General features: G+C 46.1%; 21 non-coding genes across 21 annotated transcripts; all 21 read left to right on the forward strand.

Annotated features, from left to right (window-relative positions):
• The first annotated feature begins 454 nt into the window (after positions 1-454).
• Positions 455-618, forward strand: LOC135013922 (U1 spliceosomal RNA). Its single transcript, XR_010212509.1, has one exon. It is a non-coding gene; the product is annotated as a U1 spliceosomal RNA (small nuclear RNA).
• A 152-nt stretch (positions 619-770) lies between these two features.
• Positions 771-932, forward strand: LOC135014070 (U1 spliceosomal RNA). The gene has a single exon (XR_010212643.1). It is a non-coding gene; the product is annotated as a U1 spliceosomal RNA (small nuclear RNA).
• Positions 933-1,871: 939 nt separating this feature from the next.
• LOC135014028 (U1 spliceosomal RNA) lies at positions 1,872-2,034 on the forward strand. Its single transcript, XR_010212607.1, has one exon. It is a non-coding gene; the product is annotated as a U1 spliceosomal RNA (small nuclear RNA).
• A 674-nt stretch (positions 2,035-2,708) lies between these two features.
• LOC135013947 (U1 spliceosomal RNA) lies at positions 2,709-2,872 on the forward strand. The gene has a single exon (XR_010212534.1). It is a non-coding gene; the product is annotated as a U1 spliceosomal RNA (small nuclear RNA).
• A 152-nt stretch (positions 2,873-3,024) lies between these two features.
• On the forward strand, positions 3,025-3,187 carry LOC135014029 (U1 spliceosomal RNA). Its single transcript, XR_010212608.1, has one exon. It is a non-coding gene; the product is annotated as a U1 spliceosomal RNA (small nuclear RNA).
• Positions 3,188-3,858: 671 nt separating this feature from the next.
• On the forward strand, positions 3,859-4,022 carry LOC135014160 (U1 spliceosomal RNA). The gene has a single exon (XR_010212717.1). It is a non-coding gene; the product is annotated as a U1 spliceosomal RNA (small nuclear RNA).
• Positions 4,023-4,174: 152 nt separating this feature from the next.
• Positions 4,175-4,337, forward strand: LOC135014126 (U1 spliceosomal RNA). The gene has a single exon (XR_010212694.1). It is a non-coding gene; the product is annotated as a U1 spliceosomal RNA (small nuclear RNA).
• A 674-nt stretch (positions 4,338-5,011) lies between these two features.
• On the forward strand, positions 5,012-5,174 carry LOC135013995 (U1 spliceosomal RNA). Its single transcript, XR_010212580.1, has one exon. It is a non-coding gene; the product is annotated as a U1 spliceosomal RNA (small nuclear RNA).
• Positions 5,175-5,327: 153 nt separating this feature from the next.
• LOC135014078 (U1 spliceosomal RNA) lies at positions 5,328-5,490 on the forward strand. Its single transcript, XR_010212651.1, has one exon. It is a non-coding gene; the product is annotated as a U1 spliceosomal RNA (small nuclear RNA).
• A 671-nt stretch (positions 5,491-6,161) lies between these two features.
• On the forward strand, positions 6,162-6,325 carry LOC135014171 (U1 spliceosomal RNA). Its single transcript, XR_010212728.1, has one exon. It is a non-coding gene; the product is annotated as a U1 spliceosomal RNA (small nuclear RNA).
• A 152-nt stretch (positions 6,326-6,477) lies between these two features.
• On the forward strand, positions 6,478-6,640 carry LOC135014155 (U1 spliceosomal RNA). The gene has a single exon (XR_010212714.1). It is a non-coding gene; the product is annotated as a U1 spliceosomal RNA (small nuclear RNA).
• A 674-nt stretch (positions 6,641-7,314) lies between these two features.
• Positions 7,315-7,477, forward strand: LOC135013997 (U1 spliceosomal RNA). Its single transcript, XR_010212582.1, has one exon. It is a non-coding gene; the product is annotated as a U1 spliceosomal RNA (small nuclear RNA).
• A 153-nt stretch (positions 7,478-7,630) lies between these two features.
• LOC135014079 (U1 spliceosomal RNA) lies at positions 7,631-7,793 on the forward strand. Its single transcript, XR_010212652.1, has one exon. It is a non-coding gene; the product is annotated as a U1 spliceosomal RNA (small nuclear RNA).
• Positions 7,794-8,464: 671 nt separating this feature from the next.
• On the forward strand, positions 8,465-8,628 carry LOC135014182 (U1 spliceosomal RNA). The gene has a single exon (XR_010212734.1). It is a non-coding gene; the product is annotated as a U1 spliceosomal RNA (small nuclear RNA).
• A 152-nt stretch (positions 8,629-8,780) lies between these two features.
• LOC135014127 (U1 spliceosomal RNA) lies at positions 8,781-8,943 on the forward strand. The gene has a single exon (XR_010212695.1). It is a non-coding gene; the product is annotated as a U1 spliceosomal RNA (small nuclear RNA).
• A 674-nt stretch (positions 8,944-9,617) lies between these two features.
• On the forward strand, positions 9,618-9,780 carry LOC135014014 (U1 spliceosomal RNA). Its single transcript, XR_010212594.1, has one exon. It is a non-coding gene; the product is annotated as a U1 spliceosomal RNA (small nuclear RNA).
• Positions 9,781-9,933: 153 nt separating this feature from the next.
• LOC135014080 (U1 spliceosomal RNA) lies at positions 9,934-10,096 on the forward strand. The gene has a single exon (XR_010212653.1). It is a non-coding gene; the product is annotated as a U1 spliceosomal RNA (small nuclear RNA).
• Positions 10,097-10,767: 671 nt separating this feature from the next.
• On the forward strand, positions 10,768-10,931 carry LOC135014183 (U1 spliceosomal RNA). Its single transcript, XR_010212735.1, has one exon. It is a non-coding gene; the product is annotated as a U1 spliceosomal RNA (small nuclear RNA).
• A 152-nt stretch (positions 10,932-11,083) lies between these two features.
• On the forward strand, positions 11,084-11,246 carry LOC135014128 (U1 spliceosomal RNA). Its single transcript, XR_010212696.1, has one exon. It is a non-coding gene; the product is annotated as a U1 spliceosomal RNA (small nuclear RNA).
• Positions 11,247-11,920: 674 nt separating this feature from the next.
• Positions 11,921-12,083, forward strand: LOC135014016 (U1 spliceosomal RNA). Its single transcript, XR_010212595.1, has one exon. It is a non-coding gene; the product is annotated as a U1 spliceosomal RNA (small nuclear RNA).
• A 153-nt stretch (positions 12,084-12,236) lies between these two features.
• LOC135014081 (U1 spliceosomal RNA) lies at positions 12,237-12,399 on the forward strand. Its single transcript, XR_010212654.1, has one exon. It is a non-coding gene; the product is annotated as a U1 spliceosomal RNA (small nuclear RNA).
• Positions 12,400-20,834: the final 8,435 nt, after the last annotated feature.

A 20,834-nucleotide genomic window follows, 5' to 3' on the forward strand; every position in this document is an offset into this window, starting at 1 on the left:
CTGCTGCAAGAAATCAGCTTGAATGCTTCAGGGGCTGGGGCATAGCCAACATGAGCCCCACACCAAAGGAGGGTGGAGGTGTTTAATGCAAACTAGGGGTCAGCCAAGCGCCGCAAAAGGCCACCATGCCCTGCACGCCCCTTTTCTCTTTTCATATGCAGACGAGGGTTGAAGCCAACTTTGACCCACTGCTTGGATGACATCACCATATGCAAATCTATCTGCTGCAGGCCTTCCCCCAGGAATGCTTGCACTAGTTGTTGCATTTGGTTTGTTGTTTGGGGGTGCTTCAGTATTAGGCAGCCTTCTGCCCTCCCATGTTCATCTGAAAATATGTGTTCTCCCTGCAGTTGTTGTCCCCAGATGAGAGTTCCCTTGTGCTGCCTCAGTTGAATCTCCTTTACTTGACAGAGATGTGCATGAGCAGCGGCCCTCCCCAGCCCTATTCCAAATCATACTTATTTTGCATAGGAGATACCATTGTCATGAAGATTGTTCTCCCAGGGTGCGGTTCATTCATTGCATTTTGGGTATGCTGACCCCTGTGATTTCCCCAAATGTGGGAAACTCGACTGCATTATTTGTGGTAGTGGGGGACTGTGTTTGTGCTTTCCTCTGGTCAGCTCTGGTAAAAGTAATATTTCTTTGTCTCAGATCTTCCTCTAGCCTTGTTCTTCTTTCGAGAGTTCCTTTGTGCTGCCTCAGTTGGATCTCCTTCACTTGACAGGGGGGTGCCCGAGCAGCGACCCTCCCAAGCTCTAGCCCAACTCCTACTTACCTGCCAGGTGAGATACTATGATCATGAAGGTGCTTCTCCCAGGGCAAGGCTCACCCATTGCACTCTGGGTGTGCTGCCCCTGCGATTTCCCCAAATGTGGGAAATTGACTGCATAATTTGTGTTTCTCCTGGTCGGCTCTCGTATAATTCAGATCTCTTTGTCTCAGGTCTCTCTCCAGCCTAGTTTGCTGTCTGTTTCCACTTCTCTTTTCTTGAGCCGCTCCCTTCTATGCCCTTGCGCACTATCCTGACTTCTCCCGTCTACTTACTTTGTGCCTTCCAACGCACAATGCGAACTACAGGTAGTGCTGCAGGGCCCACACCCTTTTACTTGCCTTACAGAGCAGCTCTGGAGCTGTTACAGTGCCCAGCTGCGGCAAGAAATCAGCTTGAATGCTTCAGGGGCTGGGGCATAGCCAACATGAGCCCCACACCGAAGGAGGGTGGAGGTGTTTAATGCGAACTAGGGGTCATCCAAGCGCCGCAAAAGGCCGCCATGCCCTGCATAACCCTTTTCACTTTTCATATGCAGATGAGGGTTCCAGCCAACTTTGGCCCACTGCTTGGATGACATCACCGTATGCAAATCCGTCTTCTGCAGACCTTCACCCAGGAATGCTTGTACTAGTTGTTGCATTTGGTTTGTTGTTTGGGGGTGCTTCAGTATTAGGCAGCCTTCTGCCCTCCCATGTTCATCTGAAAATATGTGTTCTCCCTGCAGTTGTTGTTCCCAGATGAGAGTTCCCTTGTGCTGCCTCAGTTGAATCTCCTTTACTTGACAGAGATGTGCCTGAGCAGCGGCCCTCCCCAGCCCTATCCCAAATCATACTTATTTTGCATAGGAGATACCATGGTCATGAAGATTGTTCTCCCAGGGTGAGGTTCATTCATTGCATTCTTTATTTGTTGGTAGTGGGGGACTGTGTTTGTGTTTTCCTCTGGTCAGCTCTGGTAAAAGTCAGATTTCTTTGTTTCAGATCTTCCTCTAGCCTTGTTCTTCTTTCGAGAGTTTCCTTGTGCTGCCTCAGTTGGATCTCCTTCACTTGACAGGGGGGTGCCCGAGCAGCGACCCTCCCCAGCTCTAGCCCAACTCCTACTTACCTGCCAGGTGAGATACTATGATCATGAAGGTGCTTCTCCCAGGGCAAGGCTCACCCATTGCACTCTGGGTGTGCTGCCCCTGCGATTTCCCCAAATGTGGGAAACTTGACTGCATAATTTGTGTTTCCCCTGGTCGGCTCTCGTATAATTCAGATCTCTTTGTCTCAGGTCTCTCTCCAGCCTAGTTTGCTGTCTGTTTCCACTTCTCTTTTCTTCAGCCGCTCCCTTCTATACCCTTGTGCACTATCCTGACTTCTCCTCCCGTCTGCTTACTTTGTGCCTTCCAATGCACAATGCAAACTACAGGTAGTGCTGCAGGGCCCACACCCTTTTACTTGCCTTACAGAGCAGCTCTGGAGCTGTTACAGTGCCCAGCTGCTGCAAGAAATCAGCTTGAATGCTTCAGGGGCTGGGGCATAGCCAACATGAGCCCCACACCGAAGGAGGGTGGAGGTGTTTAATGCAAACTAGGGGTCAGCCAAGTGCCGCAAAAGGCCACCATGCCCTGCACGCCCCTTTTCTCATTTCATATGCAGACGAGGGTTGAAGCCAACTTTGACCCACTGCTTGGATGACATCACCATATGCAAATCTATCTGCTGCAGGCCTTCCCCCAGGAATGCTTGCACTAGTTGTTGCATTTGGTTTGTTGTTTAGGGGTGCTTCAGTATTAGGCAGCCTTCTGCCCTCCCATGTTCATCTGAAAATATGTGTTCTCCCTGCAGTTGTTGTCCCCAGATGAGAGTTCCCTTGTGCTGCCTCAGTTGAATCTCCTTTACTTGACAGAGATGTGCCTGAGCAGCGGCCCTCCCCAGCCATATCCCAAATCATACTTATTTTGCATAGGAGATACCATTGTTATGAAGATTGTTCTCCCAGGGTGCGGTTCATTCATTGCACTCTGGGTATGCTGACCCCTGTGATTTCCCCAAATGTGGGAAACTCGACTGCATTATTTGTGGTAGTGGTGGACTGTGTTTGTGCTTTCCTCTGGTCAGCTCTGGTAAAAGTCAGATTTCTTTGTCTCAGATCTTCCTCTAGCCTTGTTCTTCTTTCGAGAGTTCCTTTGTGCTGCCTCAGTTGGATCTCCTTCACTTGACAGGGGGGTGCCCGAGCAGCGACCCTCCCCAGCTCTAGCCCAACTCCTACTTACCTGCCAGGTGAGATACTATGATCATGAAGGTGCTTCTCCCAGGGCAAGGCTCACCCATTGCACTCTGGGTGTGCTGCCCCTGCGATTTCCCCAAATGTGGGAAACTTGACTGCATAATTTGTGTTTCCCCTGGTCGGCTCTCGTATAATTCAGATCTCTTTGTCTCAGGTCTCTCTCCAGCCTAGTTTGCTGTCTGTTTCCACTTCTCTTTTCTTGAGCCGCTCCCTTCTATGCCCTTGCGCACTATCCTGACTTCTCCCGTCTGCTTACTTTGTGCCTTCCAACGCACAATGCGAACTACAGGTAGTGCTGCAGGGCCCACACCCTTTTACTTGCCTTACAGAGCAGCTCTGGAGCTGTTACAGTGCCCAGCTGCTGCAAGAAATCAGCTTGAATGCTTCAGGGGCTGGGGCATAGCCAACATGAGCCCCACACCGAAGGAGGGTGGAGGTGTTTAATGCGAACTAGGGGTCATCCAAGCGCCGCAAAAGGCCGCCATGCCCTGCATAACCCTTTTCTCTTTTCATATGCAGATGAGGGTTCCAGCCAACTTTGGCCCACTGCTTGGATGACATCACCGTATGCAAATCCGTCTTCTGCAGACCTTCACCCAGGAATGCTTTTACTAGTTGTTGCATTTGGTTTGTTGTTTGGGGGTGCTTCAGTATTAGGCAGCCTTCTGTCCTCCCATGTTCATCTGAAAATATGTGTTCTCCCTGCAGTTGTTGTCCCCAGATGAGAGTTCCCTTGTGCTGCCTCAGTTGAATCTCCTTTACTTGACAGAGATGTGCCTGAGCAGCGGCCCTCCCCAGCCCTATCCCAAATCATACTTATTTTGCATAGGAGATACCATGGTCATGAAGATTGTTCTCCCAGGGTGAGGTTCATTCATTGCATTCTGGGTATGCTGACCCCTGTGATTTCCCCAAATTTGGGAAACTCGACTGCATTATTTGTGGTAGTGGGGGACTGTGTTTGTGCTTTCCTCTGGTCAGCTCTGGTAAAAGTCAGATTTCTTTGTCTCAGATCTTCCTCTAGCCTTGTTCTTCTTTCGAGAGTTTCCTTGTGCTGCCTCAGTTGGATCTCCTTCACTTGACAGGGGGGTGCCCGAGCAGCGACCCTCCCAAGCTCTAGCCCAACTCCTACTTACCTGCCAGGTGAGATACTATAATCAGGAAGGTGCTTCTCCCAGGGCAAGGCTCACCCATTGCACTCTGGGTGTGCTGCTCCTACGATTTCCCCAAATGTGGGACACTTGACTGCATAATTTGTGTTTCCTCTGGTCGGCTCTCGTATAATTCAGATATCTTTGTCTCAGGTCTCTCTCCAGCCTAGTTTGCTGTCTGTTTCCACTTCTTTTTTCTTGAGCCCCTCCCTTCTATACCCTTGTGCACTATCCTGACTTCTCCTCCCGTCTGCTTACTTTGTGCCTTCCAATGCACAATGCAAACTACAGGTAGTGCTGCAGGGCCCACACCCTTTTACTTGCCTTACAGAGCAGCTCTGGAGCTGTTACAGTGCCCAGCTGCTGCAATAAATCAGCTTGAATGCTTCATGGGATGGGGCATGGCCAACATGAGCCCCACACCAAAGGAGGGTGGGGGTGTTTAATGCGATCTAGGGGTCATCCAAGCAGCGCAAAAGGCCGCCATGCCCTGCACGCCCCTTTTCTCTTTTCATATGCAGATGAGGGTTGAAGCCAACTTTGACCCACTGCTTGGATAACATCACCATATGCAAATCCATCTGCTGCAGGCCTTCCCCCAGGAATGCTTGCACTAGTTGTTGCATTTGGTTTGTTGTTTGGGGGTGCTTCAGTATTAGGCAGCCTTCTGCCCTCCCATGTTCATCTGAAAATATGTGTTCTCCCTGCAGTTGTTGTCCCCAGATGAGAGTTCCCTTGTGCTGCCTCAGTTGAATTTCCTTTACTTGACAGAGATGTGCCTGAGCAGCGGCCCTCCCCAGCCCTATCCCAAATCATACTTATTTTGCATAGGAGACACCATGGTCATGAAGATTGTTCACCCAGGGTAAGGTTCATTCATTGCATTCTGGGTATGCTGACCCCTGTGATTTCCCCAAATGTGGGAAACTCGCCTGCATTATTTGTGGTAGTGGGGAACTGTGTTTGTGTCTTCCGCTGGTCAGCTCTGGTAAAAGTCAGATTTCTTTGTCTCAGATCTTCCTCTAGCATTGTTCTTCTTTCGAGAGTTCCATTGTGCTGCCTCAGTTGGATCTCCTTCACTTGACAGGGGGGTGCCCGAGCAGCGACCCTCCCCAGCTCTAGCCCAACTCCTACTTACCTGCCAGGTGAGATACTATGATCTTGAAGGTGCTTCTCCCAGGGCAAGGCTCACCCATTGCACTCTGGGTGTGCTGCCCCTGCGATTTCCCCAAATGTGGGAAACTTGACTGCATAATTTGTGTTTCCCCTGGTCGGCTCTCGTATAATTCAGATCTCTTTGTCTCAGGTCTCTCTCCAGCCTAGTTTGCTGTCTGTTTCCACTTCTCTTTTCTTGAGCCGCTCCCTTCTATGCCCTTGCGCACTATCCTGACTTCTCCCGTCTGCTTACTTTGTGCCTTCCAATGCACAATGCGAACTACAGGTAGTGCTGCAGGGCCCACACCCTTTTATTTGCCTTACAGAGCAGCTCTGGAGCTGTTACAGTGCCCAGCTGCTGCAAGAAATCAGCTTGAATGCTTCAGGGGCTGGGGCATAGCCAACATGAGCCCCACACCGAAGGAGGGTGGAGGTGTTTAATGCGAACTAGGGGTCATCCAAGCGCCGCAAAAGGCCGCCATGCCCTGCATAACCCTTTTCTCTTTTCATATGCAGATGAGGGTTCCAGCCAACTTTGGCCCACTGCTTGGATGACATCACCGTATGCAAATCCGTCTTCTGCAGACCTTCACCCAGGAATGCTTTTACTAGTTGTTGCATTTGGTTTGTTGTTTGGGGGTGCTTCAGTATTAGGCAGCCTTCTGTCCTCCCATGTTCATCTGAAAATATGTGTTCTCCCTGCAGTTGTTGTCCCCAGATGAGAGTTCCCTTGTGCTGCCTCAGTTGAATCTCCTTTACTTGACAGAGATGTGCCTGAGCAGCGGCCCTCCCCAGCCCTATCCCAAATCATACTTATTTTGCATAGGAGATACCATGGTCATGAAGATTGTTCTCCCAGGGTGAGGTTCATTCATTGCATTCTGGGTATGCTGACCCCTGTGATTTCCCCAAATTTGGGAAACTCGACTGCATTATTTGTGGTAGTGGGGGACTGTGTTTGTGCTTTCCTCTGGTCAGCTCTGGTAAAAGTCAGATTTCTTTGTCTCAGATCTTCCTCTAGCCTTGTTCTTCTTTCGAGAGTTTCCTTGTGCTGCCTCAGTTGGATCTCCTTCACTTGACAGGGGGGTGCCCGAGCAGCGACCCTCCCAAGCTCTAGCCCAACTCCTACTTACCTGCCAGGTGAGATACTATAATCAGGAAGGTGCTTCTCCCAGGGCAAGGCTCACCCATTGCACTCTGGGTGTGCTGCTCCTACGATTTCCCCAAATGTGGGACACTTGACTGCATAATTTGTGTTTCCTCTGCTCGGCTCTCGTATAATTCAGATATCTTTGTCTCAGGTCTCTCTCCAGCCTAGTTTGCTGTCTGTTTCCACTTCTTTTTTCTTGAGCCCCTCCCTTCTATACCCTTGTGCACTATCCTGACTTCTCCTCCCGTCTGCTTACTTTGTGCCTTCCAATGCACAATGCAAACTACAGGTAGTGCTGCAGGGCCCACACCCTTTTACTTGCCTTACAGAGCAGCTCTGGAGCTGTTACAGTGCCCAGCTGCTGCAATAAATCAGCTTGAATGCTTCATGGGATGGGGCATGGCCAACATGAGCCCCACACCAAAGGAGGGTGGGGGTGTTTAATGCGATCTAGGGGTCATCCAAGCAGCGCAAAAGGCCGCCATGCCCTGCACGCCCCTTTTCTCTTTTCATATGCAGATGAGGGTTGAAGCCAACTTTGACCCACTGCTTGGATAACATCACCATATGCAAATCCATCTGCTGCAGGCCTTCCCCCAGGAATGCTTGCACTAGTTGTTGCATTTGGTTTGTTGTTTGGGGGTGCTTCAGTATTAGGCAGCCTTCTGCCCTCCCATGTTCATCTGAAAATATGTGTTCTCCCTGCAGTTGTTGTCCCCAGATGAGAGTTCCCTTGTGCTGCCTCAGTTGAATTTCCTTTACTTGACAGAGATGTGCCTGAGCAGCGGCCCTCCCCAGCCCTATCCCAAATCATACTTATTTTGCATAGGAGACACCATGGTCATGAAGATTGTTCACCCAGGGTAAGGTTCATTCATTGCATTCTGGGTATGCTGACCCCTGTGATTTCCCCAAATGTGGGAAACTCGCCTGCATTATTTGTGGTAGTGGGGAACTGTGTTTGTGTCTTCCGCTGGTCAGCTCTGGTAAAAGTCAGATTTCTTTGTCTCAGATCTTCCTCTAGCATTGTTCTTCTTTCGAGAGTTCCATTGTGCTGCCTCAGTTGGATCTCCTTCACTTGACAGGGGGGTGCCCGAGCAGCGACCCTCCCCAGCTCTAGCCCAACTCCTACTTACCTGCCAGGTGAGATACTATGATCTTGAAGGTGCTTCTCCCAGGGCAAGGCTCACCCATTGCACTCTGGGTGTGCTGCCCCTGCGATTTCCCCAAATGTGGGAAACTTGACTGCATAATTTGTGTTTCCCCTGGTCGGCTCTCGTATAATTCAGATCTCTTTGTCTCAGGTCTCTCTCCAGCCTAGTTTGCTGTCTGTTTCCACTTCTCTTTTCTTGAGCCGCTCCCTTCTATGCCCTTGCGCACTATCCTGACTTCTCCCGTCTGCTTACTTTGTGCCTTCCAACGCACAATGCGAACTACAGGTAGTGCTGCAGGGCCCACACCCTTTTATTTGCCTTACAGAGCAGCTCTGGAGCTGTTACAGTGCCCAGCTGCTGCAAGAAATCAGCTTGAATGCTTCAGGGGCTGGGGCATAGCCAACATGAGCCCCACACCGAAGGAGGGTGGAGGTGTTTAATGCGAACTAGGGGTCATCCAAGCGCCGCAAAAGGCCGCCATGCCCTGCATAACCCTTTTCTCTTTTCATATGCAGATGAGGGTTCCAGCCAACTTTGGCCCACTGCTTGGATGACATCACCGTATGCAAATCCGTCTTCTGCAGACCTTCACCCAGGAATGCTTTTACTAGTTGTTGCATTTGGTTTGTTGTTTGGGGGTGCTTCAGTATTAGGCAGCCTTCTGTCCTCCCATGTTCATCTGAAAATATGTGTTCTCCCTGCAGTTGTTGTCCCCAGATGAGAGTTCCCTTGTGCTGCCTCAGTTGAATCTCCTTTACTTGACAGAGATGTGCCTGAGCAGCGGCCCTCCCCAGCCCTATCCCAAATCATACTTATTTTGCATAGGAGATACCATGGTCATGAAGATTGTTCTCCCAGGGTGAGGTTCATTCATTGCATTCTGGGTATGCTGACCCCTGTGATTTCCCCAAATTTGGGAAACTCGACTGCATTATTTGTGGTAGTGGGGGACTGTGTTTGTGCTTTCCTCTGGTCAGCTCTGGTAAAAGTCAGATTTCTTTGTCTCAGATCTTCCTCTAGCCTTGTTCTTCTTTCGAGAGTTTCCTTGTGCTGCCTCAGTTGGATCTCCTTCACTTGACAGGGGGGTGCCCGAGCAGCGACCCTCCCAAGCTCTAGCCCAACTCCTACTTACCTGCCAGGTGAGATACTATAATCAGGAAGGTGCTTCTCCCAGGGCAAGGCTCACCCATTGCACTCTGGGTGTGCTGCTCCTACGATTTCCCCAAATGTGGGACACTTGACTGCATAATTTGTGTTTCCTCTGGTCGGCTCTCGTATAATTCAGATATCTTTGTCTCAGGTCTCTCTCCAGCCTAGTTTGCTGTCTGTTTCCACTTCTTTTTTCTTGAGCCCCTCCCTTCTATACCCTTGTGCACTATCCTGACTTCTCCTCCCGTCTGCTTACTTTGTGCCTTCCAATGCACAATGCAAACTACAGGTAGTGCTGCAGGGCCCACACCCTTTTACTTGCCTTACAGAGCAGCTCTGGAGCTGTTACAGTGCCCTGCTGCTGCAATAAATCAGCTTGAATGCTTCATGGGATGGGGCATGGCCAACATGAGCCCCACACCAAAGGAGGGTGGGGGTGTTTAATGCGATCTAGGGGTCATCCAAGCAGCGCAAAAGGCCGCCATGCCCTGCACGCCCCTTTTCTCTTTTCATATGCAGATGAGGGTTGAAGCCAACTTTGACCCACTGCTTGGATAACATCACCATATGCAAATCCATCTGCTGCAGGCCTTCCCCCAGGAATGCTTGCACTAGTTGTTGCATTTGGTTTGTTGTTTGGGGGTGCTTCAGTATTAGGCAGCCTTCTGCCCTCCCATGTTCATCTGAAAATATGTGTTCTCCCTGCAGTTGTTGTCCCCAGATGAGAGTTCCCTTGTGCTGCCTCAGTTGAATTTCCTTTACTTGACAGAGATGTGCCTGAGCAGCGGCCCTCCCCAGCCCTATCCCAAATCATACTTATTTTGCATAGGAGACACCATGGTCATGAAGATTGTTCACCCAGGGTAAGGTTCATTCATTGCATTCTGGCTATGCTGACCCCTGTGATTTCCCCAAATGTGGGAAACTCGCCTGCATTATTTGTGGTAGTGGGGAACTGTGTTTGTGTCTTCCGCTGGTCAGCTCTGGTAAAAGTCAGATTTCTTTGTCTCAGATCTTCCTCTAGCATTGTTCTTCTTTCGAGAGTTCCATTGTGCTGCCTCAGTTGGATCTCCTTCACTTGACAGGGGGGTGCCCGAGCAGCGACCCTCCCCAGCTCTAGCCCAACTCCTACTTACCTGCCAGGTGAGATACTATGATCTTGAAGGTGCTTCTCCCAGGGCAAGGCTCACCCATTGCACTCTGGGTGTGCTGCCCCTGCGATTTCCCCAAATGTGGGAAACTTGACTGCATAATTTGTGTTTCCCCTGGTCGGCTCTCGTATAATTCAGATCTCTTTGTCTCAGGTCTCTCTCCAGCCTAGTTTGCTGTCTGTTTCCACTTCTCTTTTCTTGAGCCGCTCCCTTCTATGCCCTTGCGCACTATCCTGACTTCTCCCGTCTGCTTACTTTGTGCCTTCCAATGCACAATGCGAACTACAGGTAGTGCTGCAGGGCCCACACCCTTTTATTTGCCTTACAGAGCAGCTCTGGAGCTGTTACAGTGCCCAGCTGCTGCAAGAAATCAGCTTGAATGCTTCAGGGGCTGGGGCATAGCCAACATGAGCCCCACACCGAAGGAGGGTGGAGGTGTTTAATGCGAACTAGGGGTCATCCAAGCGCCGCAAAAGGCCGCCATGCCCTGCATAACCCTTTTCTCTTTTCATATGCAGATGAGGGTTCCAGCCAACTTTGGCCCACTGCTTGGATGACATCACCGTATGCAAATCCGTCTTCTGCAGACCTTCACCCAGGAATGCTTTTACTAGTTGTTGCATTTGGTTTGTTGTTTGGGGGTGCTTCAGTATTAGGCAGCCTTCTGTCCTCCCATGTTCATCTGAAAATATGTGTTCTCCCTGCAGTTGTTGTCCCCAGATGAGAGTTCCCTTGTGCTGCCTCAGTTGAATCTCCTTTACTTGACAGAGATGTGCCTGAGCAGCGGCCCTCCCCAGCCCTATCCCAAATCATACTTATTTTGCATAGGAGATACCATGGTCATGAAGATTGTTCTCCCAGGGTGAGGTTCATTCATTGCATTCTGGGTATGCTGACCCCTGTGATTTCCCCAAATTTGGGAAACTCGACTGCATTATTTGTGGTAGTGGGGGACTGTGTTTGTGCTTTCCTCTGGTCAGCTCTGGTAAAAGTCAGATTTCTTTGTCTCAGATCTTCCTCTAGCCTTGTTCTTCTTTCGAGAGTTTCCTTGTGCTGCCTCAGTTGGATCTCCTTCACTTGACAGGGGGGTGCCCGAGCAGCGACCCTCCCAAGCTCTAGCCCAACTCCTACTTACCTGCCAGGTGAGATACTATAATCAGGAAGGTGCTTCTCCCAGGGCAAGGCTCACCCATTGCACTCTGGGTGTGCTGCTCCTACGATTTCCCCAAATGTGGGACACTTGACTGCATAATTTGTGTTTCCTCTGGTCGGCTCTCGTATAATTCAGATATCTTTGTCTCAGGTCTCTCTCCAGCCTAGTTTGCTGTCTGTTTCCACTTCTTTTTTCTTGAGCCCCTCCCTTCTATACCCTTGTGCACTATCCTGACTTCTCCTCCCGTCTGCTTACTTTGTGCCTTCCAATGCACAATGCAAACTACAGGTAGTGCTGCAGGGCCCACACCCTTTTACTTGCCTTACAGAGCAGCTCTGGAGCTGTTACAGTGCCCAGCTGCTGCAATAAATCAGCTTGAATGCTTCATGGGATGGGGCATGGCCAACATGAGCCCCACACCAAAGGAGGGTGGGGGTGTTTAATGCGATCTAGGGGTCATCCAAGCAGCGCAAAAGGCCGCCATGCCCTGCACGCCCCTTTTCTCTTTTCATATGCAGATGAGGGTTGAAGCCAACTTTGACCCACTGCTTGGATAACATCACCATATGCAAATCCATCTGCTGCAGGCCTTCCCCCAGGAATGCTTGCACTAGTTGTTGCATTTGGTTTGTTGTTTGGGGGTGCTTCAGTATTAGGCAGCCTTCTGCCCTCCCATGTTCATCTGAAAATATGTGTTCTCCCTGCAGTTGTTGTCCCCAGATGAGAGTTCCCTTGTGCTGCCTCAGTTGAATTTCCTTTACTTGACAGAGATGTGCCTGAGCAGCGGCCCTCCCCAGCCCTATCCCAAATCATACTTATTTTGCATAGGAGACACCATGGTCATGAAGATTGTTCACCCAGGGTAAGGTTCATTCATTGCATTCTGGCTATGCTGACCCCTGTGATTTCCCCAAATGTGGGAAACTCGCCTGCATTATTTGTGGTAGTGGGGAACTGTGTTTGTGTCTTCCGCTGGTCAGCTCTGGTAAAAGTCAGATTTCTTTGTCTCAGATCTTCCTCTAGCATTGTTCTTCTTTCGAGAGTTCCATTGTGCTGCCTCAGTTGGATCTCCTTCACTTGACAGGGGGGTGCCCGAGCAGCGACCCTCCCCAGCTCTAGCCCAACTCCTACTTACCTGCCAGGTGAGATACTATGATCTTGAAGGTGCTTCTCCCAGGGCAAGGCTCACCCATTGCACTCTGGGTGTGCTGCCCCTGCGATTTCCCCAAATGTGGGAAACTTGACTGCATAATTTGTGTTTCCCCTGGTCGGCTCTCGTATAATTCAGATCTCTTTGTCTCAGGTCTCTCTCCAGCCTAGTTTGCTGTCTGTTTCCACTTCTCTTTTCTTGAGCCGCTCCCTTCTATGCCCTTGCGCACTATCCTGACTTCTCCCGTCTGCTTACTTTGTGCCTTCCAACGCACAATGCGAACTACAGGTAGTGCTGCAGGGCCCACACCCTTTTATTTGCCTTACAGAGCAGCTCTGGAGCTGTTACAGTGCCCAGCTGCTGCAAGAAATCAGCTTCAATGCTTCAGGGGCTGGGGCATAGCCAACATGAGCCCCACACCGAAGGAGGGTGGAGGTGTTTAATGCAAACTAGGGGTCATCCAAGCGCCGCAAAAGGCCGCCATGCCCTGCATAACCCTTTTCTCTTTTCATATGCAGATGAGGGTTCCAGCCAACTTTGGCCCACTGCTTGGATGACATCACCGTATGCAAATTCGTCTCCTGCAGACCTTCCCCCAGGAATGCTTGTACTAGTTATTGCATATGGTTTGATATTTGATGGTGCTTCAGTATTAGGCAGCCTTCCGCCCTCCCATGTTCATCTGAAAAGATGTGGTCTCCCTGCAGTTGTTGTCACCAGACGAGAGTTCCCTTGTGCTTCCTCAGTTGAATCTCCTTAACTTGACGGGGGAGGGGCTGCCCGAGCAGCCACCCTCCCCAGCCCTATCCCAACTCATACTTATTTTGCATATGAGATCTCTTGATCATGAAGATTGTTCTCACAGGGTGAGGTTCATCCATTATATTTTAAAATAGGAAGGTTCAAATTACATATTTGAATTGCATCTATGTGCTGGATTCAAATGTCCCCCCCCCCTTCCTTTCTCAATTGTGCCCGTCAGCAGCTATTCTAAGGTTGCTGCCAATGGGTGTGACACATTAATTTCTTCTGTGGGGTACACTGGACTCCACAAGGATTCACATTGGGGTGTAGAGTAGGATCTTGATCTGAGGCACCAACCGGCTCAAAGCTTTTGACTGTTCCCAAGATGCTCAGCGCATTCTCCTCTATAACCCCGCTTCCATGAACAGGGAGCTCAGTTTGTAGTTGTTGCCTTCAGTAGCAGGCCACTTAACAGGGGCCTGCCTCAAGCAGCCTATTCTTAGCTATTAATTTTGACAAGAAAAGAAGAACTTTTTTTATGAGAATCTACAAGGGCTGCAGCAGGCTAGGTCTAATAGACATCTTTACTGCAGCTTCATCACTCCCAGCGGTGCTGTATACTCCCGTGCCCTGGTTGCTGGGTCACTGCAGCGGAGGCTCCGGTTTCTTCCTAAGGTCAGTCACACACAATGTAACACCCCGGTATAACAAGTGTGTAAACTATGTGGAACAGGTCAGGGATACCTTGATGGACTATTCCTCCTTCAGCAGCAGCTCTTCTCTATTCCTGGCAGAGAGGCAAGGTTTCCCCAGACACAAAGAAAGGCAGGCAGGGCTTTGTATGAAAGAATAAATGGTTTACCACATAACTCAGAAAAGGAACTGATTACAGTAGGGAAGGGAAAGATTTGATTCAAGCAACTTAAACACAGACACCATATACACTTTAAGTCATTACACAAATGGTAATATAACTAAATCTGAGATTAATACTATGTTGCTTAGTAATAGAAATCAACTTATGCAGACAATATTTAAGTCCCAGATAACATTGGTGTCACAGCAGGGAGTCTCTATGTGCACGTTGGGGCCCGGTTATGTTGTTACATAGTTATATGCAGCTATTGTCTCCTTTAGCTGTGAACAAAATATTGTAGCTCTGTGTAGTAAAGATGATTGTTTAAAACAAACTGGAGCTGCTTCCCATGTAAATCGCTGCATAGGTATAGTAAATATAGGATAATGTCCTTTGCAGTGGAGTAGGTTTCAATATAAATATGGATTTATCTCACCCAGTCAATAGATGTTTCTGAGGCAGTTTCCCCTCAGATGTAGGCCAGTCAGCATTGGTATAAAGGCTTTATACTCTCCTGTCTCTGACACTTGCTGTGCACTCTCTTGGCTGAGAGTGTCATGGCGTTCTTACTTGTTAATTGCTGCACTTCCACTGCTGTATTTTGCACTACTGCTTACTCTCTCATGCAATTTTCAGCTTATTTGTCTCCCCTCTCTCAGCTGCTCATCTCTGCGTAATGGCGTCGCCAGCTCTTTCCTCACCATGGCTCCAACTGACTTCTCAAACTGCTGTTCAATTTTCTTTTAAATAAACTTTATTTAAAATGGCACAGGCAACTACACTGTTGTCAAAAATGTCCTTGTTGTTATGGGATATCACACGTGCCCCCCCCCCCAAAAACATGCGTGTCCTCACGCATTTTGGTTTTATCCCTATATAAACTTCTCACTATATCCAGTCACATTCATTAGTGAACACAGTTTATGTCTGAAACATTAACATGTATCAACATTTTTAACATCAGTATCTGATAGGTATAATTCCTTTTGTGCTATAGTACATTAACACATGCTCCTGGAGCAATCGGTTGAAATCTGGACAGTATATGGTCTTGAAAAGTTTGTCTAGGAAACCTCAACCCCCCTGCCATGGATGAGTATTGAACTCTTTCTAAACTGTCTTTGGGACATGCTGTACAAAACTGCAGCTGACTATGGTGGTTTTCTGTTTTGCAAGCCCTAGTCTTCTTGCCTCCTTGTCGGTGACAAACCACCTTAGTCTGCTGTAAATACATTTTATGAGCCTCTTCCATTCCATCTTGGGATTCAGTATCACAGCTGGTTTGGGACAATGGATTCTGGAGAGAAAGAGGCAGCAAGGTTCTTCTTACAGAACAGGTTGGACAGTTTCGGCACCATCTCTTGATGTCTTCCCTCATTTCAACCCAAAAGAACTTTTTCCAGATGCTTGTTTCCATCCTTTTGCACCCAGGGTGACCTGACCTGTCGTGATATTCTTCAAGCACATAACAAGCACTTTGTCTTGGAATTACAAGTTGACTGATCCTATAATGAGTATTAGGATCTTCACTACATCGAACCAACTGTCCTTTCTCTTCAAACAGCCTTTCTCGCTGTCTCAACAACTTCAGGAGTTCTGGCGAGGATTCTTGCCTTTGTCGCTTGGTCAGGTATTTCCCAGTCTTCAGTAAGGCTTTGAGGTGTCTTATCATCTGACTTTTATCTTGCAGGTGGTCAAAACTGGTTCCTTGAATAGGTTGCTCACAGTTTCTAGAACTGGATGCTATATTATTCATGCCTAACATTGAAGCATTCTTTCGGATAATCTGGACACTGGAGATGGGCATTTCTATCATTATTTGGCTAGCCTTATTTTTTTCATGTTCCTCTCTTACAGATAATTCTGTTATCATTCTTCCCTTTTGTTTGGCTATCCCAGGTTGAAGGCCTTGTTTCTCCTGGAGCTTGTCAGTTTGAAACTCTCCTTGGAGTGCTGCTACGAGCTCCTCACAGCAGTTCCGCAACACATTCATGCCCACTATCACTGGAGGCAATCCATCATCTTGGGCAGTGGTGATGATGAAGCCTTGCTGTGGTAGCACTGTTCGTCCGATTTGAATTTCAGCTTCCCAGTATCCTTTGCAAGGGATGCAGTGCCCATTGCTTGCAATCGGGTTTATCAATGTGGAAGTTGACGGAAACATCTGTTCCTCAGTCCAATGCTGCTCAAACTGTGTTGCTTGTATTGTGGTCACTTGTGATCCAGTGTCTAAGAGAGTGGGCATTGAGACTCCATTGATGCAAACTTGAACCACCGGGCATTGGCTAACATAACGGGTTAACCACATGAATTTGGAGTTTAAATGATCTGGCTGCTCAAATTCTCTCTTAATTTGTCCGCTTCCTTCACAGCTTTGAAAAATGGGTCGCCTTTGGGAGGCAAAGTGGTTGGAAAAAAGTGTCTCCATGTTTCTATGTAGGTCCCATTGGGAACTGTTCAGTGGTCTCCTCTCCTGGCACCATTCCATTTCTTCATGGAGCAGTGCCTGCTGTCTCTTCAGAATCTGCAGGTCTCTGCGCATCTCTGTCACACTACGTGTCAGTTCAGCCAGCTGACCTCGTAACTCACTAGAAGAGTCAAATATGCATGTCTTTGAACATGGCACTGTCACTCCTTTTACTGTAGGTGGGTAAGTAGCTCCTTTAAAACTTGACTCCTGGGCATCAGAATTCTCTTGATACCGTGGCATCTCTGGAATAGACTCTTGTGGAACAGCCCCTGAAGTAAGACTAGAGCCTAGAACTTTAATCGCAGCCTCTTTAAAATCCAGGAATGTGCTTCTAGGCTTCTGCAATCTCAATAGTCGCAGCTGAGTTTTTACAAATTCGCCCCTTGCACCTTCAGTGAACTGGTCCAATAACATTTTCTCTTTGTCATGCACTTCCTCAGGGTCTGCTTGCTGAACATCTCTGAGTGCTTCCTGCAAGCTGAGGGCATAGCCCCGTAGTGACTCTCCTGGTTGTTGCTTTCGAGCAAAGAAGTGCATTTTAAGTTCTGACACTGTCCTTGTGTCAAATGTGGTAGCAAGCCTGTTGAGGATCTGGTCCACAGTCTTCTTCTCTTCAGTAGGCCAAGAAGTAACCTCTCTAAGTGCAAGCCCTTTCAACTGTCCCATCAAGATCTCCACCTTTTGCTGCTCTTTCAGCGGGTACAGACGAAACAAAGACTGCAGTAGTATCCTCATCAGTTTATTTTTGTCAATTACCATTTTAATAATCGGGTAAAGAAAATTAAGTGGATTTTTGAAAGAAAACAATACTGTCAATATACTATTAAAACAAATTAAAATGGTAAAAGTTATTGTACTTTAAGTAAAAATAAAAGAGCAAAAATATCAATCCCAGTTTTGGATTACTTTAATTAACAAAAAAAAATGCATATAGCAGAGGATAGTTTCAATCTGCCTACCTCTGGGCTATAGACCCAGCATGCTTCCATTACAGTACTCTGCTGCACATGTAATTGCAAGAGATCCTGAAGCACTCACTCATCATGGGAAAGTACCAATGTGTTTCTTCATTGGTTGATGGAAGAAACATCTTACAAAAACTCTCCAGATTATTGACTATTTAAAGTTTTTCTAGGAAAAGTTCTAGATGAATGCTTATCAGCCTTTGTCAGTATGTACTTTTGCAAAGTGTCGCTGTGGCGCAATCAGTTAGTGTGTACGGCTATTAACCAAAAGGTTGGTGGTTCAATCCCACCCAGGGACGTAATTGACCTTGTTATCAGATTTTGGTGATCTTTAAGTAGACAAGTCAAAATTTCAAAAACCCCTGTTATGGTGTAGGGTACCTGGCCTTCTCTGATGTAATCAGAGTTAGATTTGATTCAGTGGTTTTATAAAAACAGCTAGGAAGCACAATTTAGCAGTGGTTTGCAGAGAAAAAGAAATATGCTGGTAAAAAAATCCAATTGAGTGATTAAACAGCTCTTCATTTTCTGGCTTTACTTTTATGCTAACAAATTTGTTCTCTGAAAAGTGTCCACAAAGCAAAATATCTGATTAACATCTTTGTAGGGATGGTTTTTCACCTATTACTAAATTAAACTTGCTTCATTGGAAAGGCAGCAAGATGCATCCTCATTTCAATATCTACTGAAATAATACAGGTTGACACCAGGAAACATTAACGCCACTGCATCCTTGCTGCTTTCTCATGTGGAAGTCTGTTTAATGTGAAAACAAGGTGATATCTAATTAGCACACAGGTAAGGAATTAAGAAAATCTTTATTTAAGGGTGAAGATGTTTCTCACAAAATTGTTGCCCCAATGCATCATTGAAATTCAAGCTGGAAAGATGATTTTAATATATCACTTGTACATTTTGTATTGCTCTTCTGGTGACAATGTAGTTTGTTTTTGTCAATTACCATTTTAATAATAGGGTAAAGAAAATTAAGTGGATTTTTGAAAGAAAACAATACTGTCAATATACTATTAAAACAAATTAAAATGGTAAAAGTTATTGTACTTTAAGTAAAAATAAAAGCTAAAATATCAATCCCAGTTTTGGATTACTTTAATGAACAAAAAAAAATGCATATAGCAAAGGATAGTTTCAATCTGCCTACCTCTGGGTTATGGGCCCAGCATGCTTCCATTGCAGTACTCTGCTGCACATGTAAGTGCAAGAGATCCTGAAGCACTCACTCATCATGCGAAAGTACCAATGTGTTTCTTCATTGGTTGCTGGAAGAAACATCTTACAAAAACTCTCCAGATTATTGACTTTTTAAAGTTTTTCTAGGAAACGTTCTAGATGAATGCTTATTAGTCTTTGTCAGTATGTACTTTTTGCAAAGTGTCTCTGTGGCGCAATCGGTTAGTGTGTTCAGCTATTAATCAAAAGGTTAGTGGTTCAATCCCACCCAGGGACGTAATTGACCTTGTGATCAGATTTTGGTGATATTTAAGTAGACAAGTCAAAATTGCAAACCCCCTCTTATGGTGTAGGGTACCTGGCCTTCTCTGATGTAATCAGAGTTAGATTTGATTAAGTGATTTTATAAAAAAACAGCTAGGAAGCACAATTTAGCAGTGGGTTGCAGAGAAAAAGAAAAATGCTGGCAGAAAAATCCAATTGAGTGATTAAACAGCTCTTCATTTTCTGATTTTATGTTTATGCTAACAAATTTGCTCTCTGAAAAGTGTCCACAAAGCCAAGTCTCTGATTAACACCTTTGTAGGAATGGTTTTTCACCTATTACTGAATTAAAAATGCTTAATTGGAAAGGCATCAAAGATGCATCCTCATTTCAATGTCTACTGAAATAATACAGGTTGACACCAGGAAACGTCACTGCATCCTTGCTGCTTCCTCATGGGGAAGTCTGTTTAATGTGAAAACAAGGTGATATCTAATTAGCACACAGGTAAGGAATTAAGAAAATCTTTATTTAAGGGTGAAGATGTTTCTCACAAAATCGTTGCCCCAATGCATCATTGAAATCCAAGCTGGAAAGATGATTTTAATATATCACTTGAACATTTTGTATTGCTCTTCTGGTGACAATGTAGTTTGTTTTTGTCAATTACCATTTTAATAATCGGGTAAAGAAAATTAAGTGGATTTTTTAAAGAAAACAATACTGTCAATATACTATTAAAACAAATTAAAATGGTAAAAGTTATTGTACTTTAAGTAAAAATAAAAGAGCAAAAATATCAATCCCAGTTTTGGATTACTTTAATGAACAAAAAAAATGCATATAGCAGAGGATAGTTTCAATCTGCCTACCTCTGGGTTATGGACCCAGCATGCTTCCATTACAGTACTCTGCTGCACATGTAAGTGCAAGAGATCCTGAAGCACTCACTCATTATGGGAAAGTACCAATGTGTTTCTTCATTGGTTGATGGAAGAAACATCTTACAAAAACTCTCCAGATTATTGACTATTTAAAGTTTTTATAGGAAACGTTCTAGATGAATGCTTATTAGCCTTTGTCAGTATGTACTTTTGCAAAGTGTCGCTGAGGTGCAATCAGTTAGTGTGTACGGCTATTAACCAAAAGGTTGGTGGTTCAATCCCACCCAGGGATGTAATTGACCTTGTTATCAGATTTTGGTGATCTTTAAGTAGACAAGTCAAAATTTCGAAAACCCCTGTTATGGTGTAGGGTACCTGGCCTTCTCTGATGTAATCAGAGTTAGATTTGATTCAGTGATTTTATAAAAACAGCTAGGAAGCACAATTTAGCAGTGGGTTGCAGAGAAAAAGAAATATGCTGGCAAAAAAAATCCAATTGAGTGATTAAATAGCTCTTCATTTTCTGGCTTTATTTTTATGCTAACAAAGTTGTTCTCTGAAAAGTGTCCACAAAGCCAAGTATCTGATTAACATCTTTGTAGGGATGGTTTTTCACCTATTACTAAATTAAACTTGCTTCATTGGAAAGGCAGCAAGATGCATCCTCATTTCAATATCTACTGAAATAATACAGGTTGACACCAGGAAACATTAACGCCACTGCATCCTTGCTGCTTTCTCATGTGGAAGTCTGTTTAATGTGAAAACAAGGTGATATCTAATTAGCACACAGGTAAGGAATTAAGAAAATCTTTATTTAAGGGTGAAGATGTTTCTCACAAAATTGTTGCCCCAATGCATCATTGAAATTCAAGCTGGAAAGATGATTTTAATATATCACTTGTACATTTTGTATTGCTCTTCTGGTGACAATGTAGTTTGTTTTTGTCAATTACCATTTTAATAATAGGGTAAAGAAAATTAAGTGGATTTTTGAAAGAAAACAATACTGTCAATATACTATTAAAACAAATTAAAATGGTAAAAGTTATTGTACTTTAAGTAAAAATAAAAGCTAAAATATCAATCCCAGTTTTGGATTACTTTAATGAACAAAAAAAATGCATATAGCAAAGGATAGTTTCAATCTGCCTACCTCTGGGTTATGGGCCCAGCATGCTTCCATTGCAGTACTCTGCT

The sequence above is a fragment of the Pseudophryne corroboree genome, unplaced genomic scaffold (genome assembly GCF_028390025.1).
Source record: "Pseudophryne corroboree isolate aPseCor3 unplaced genomic scaffold, aPseCor3.hap2 scaffold_279, whole genome shotgun sequence".
Taxonomy (NCBI): Eukaryota; Metazoa; Chordata; class Amphibia; order Anura; family Myobatrachidae; genus Pseudophryne; species Pseudophryne corroboree.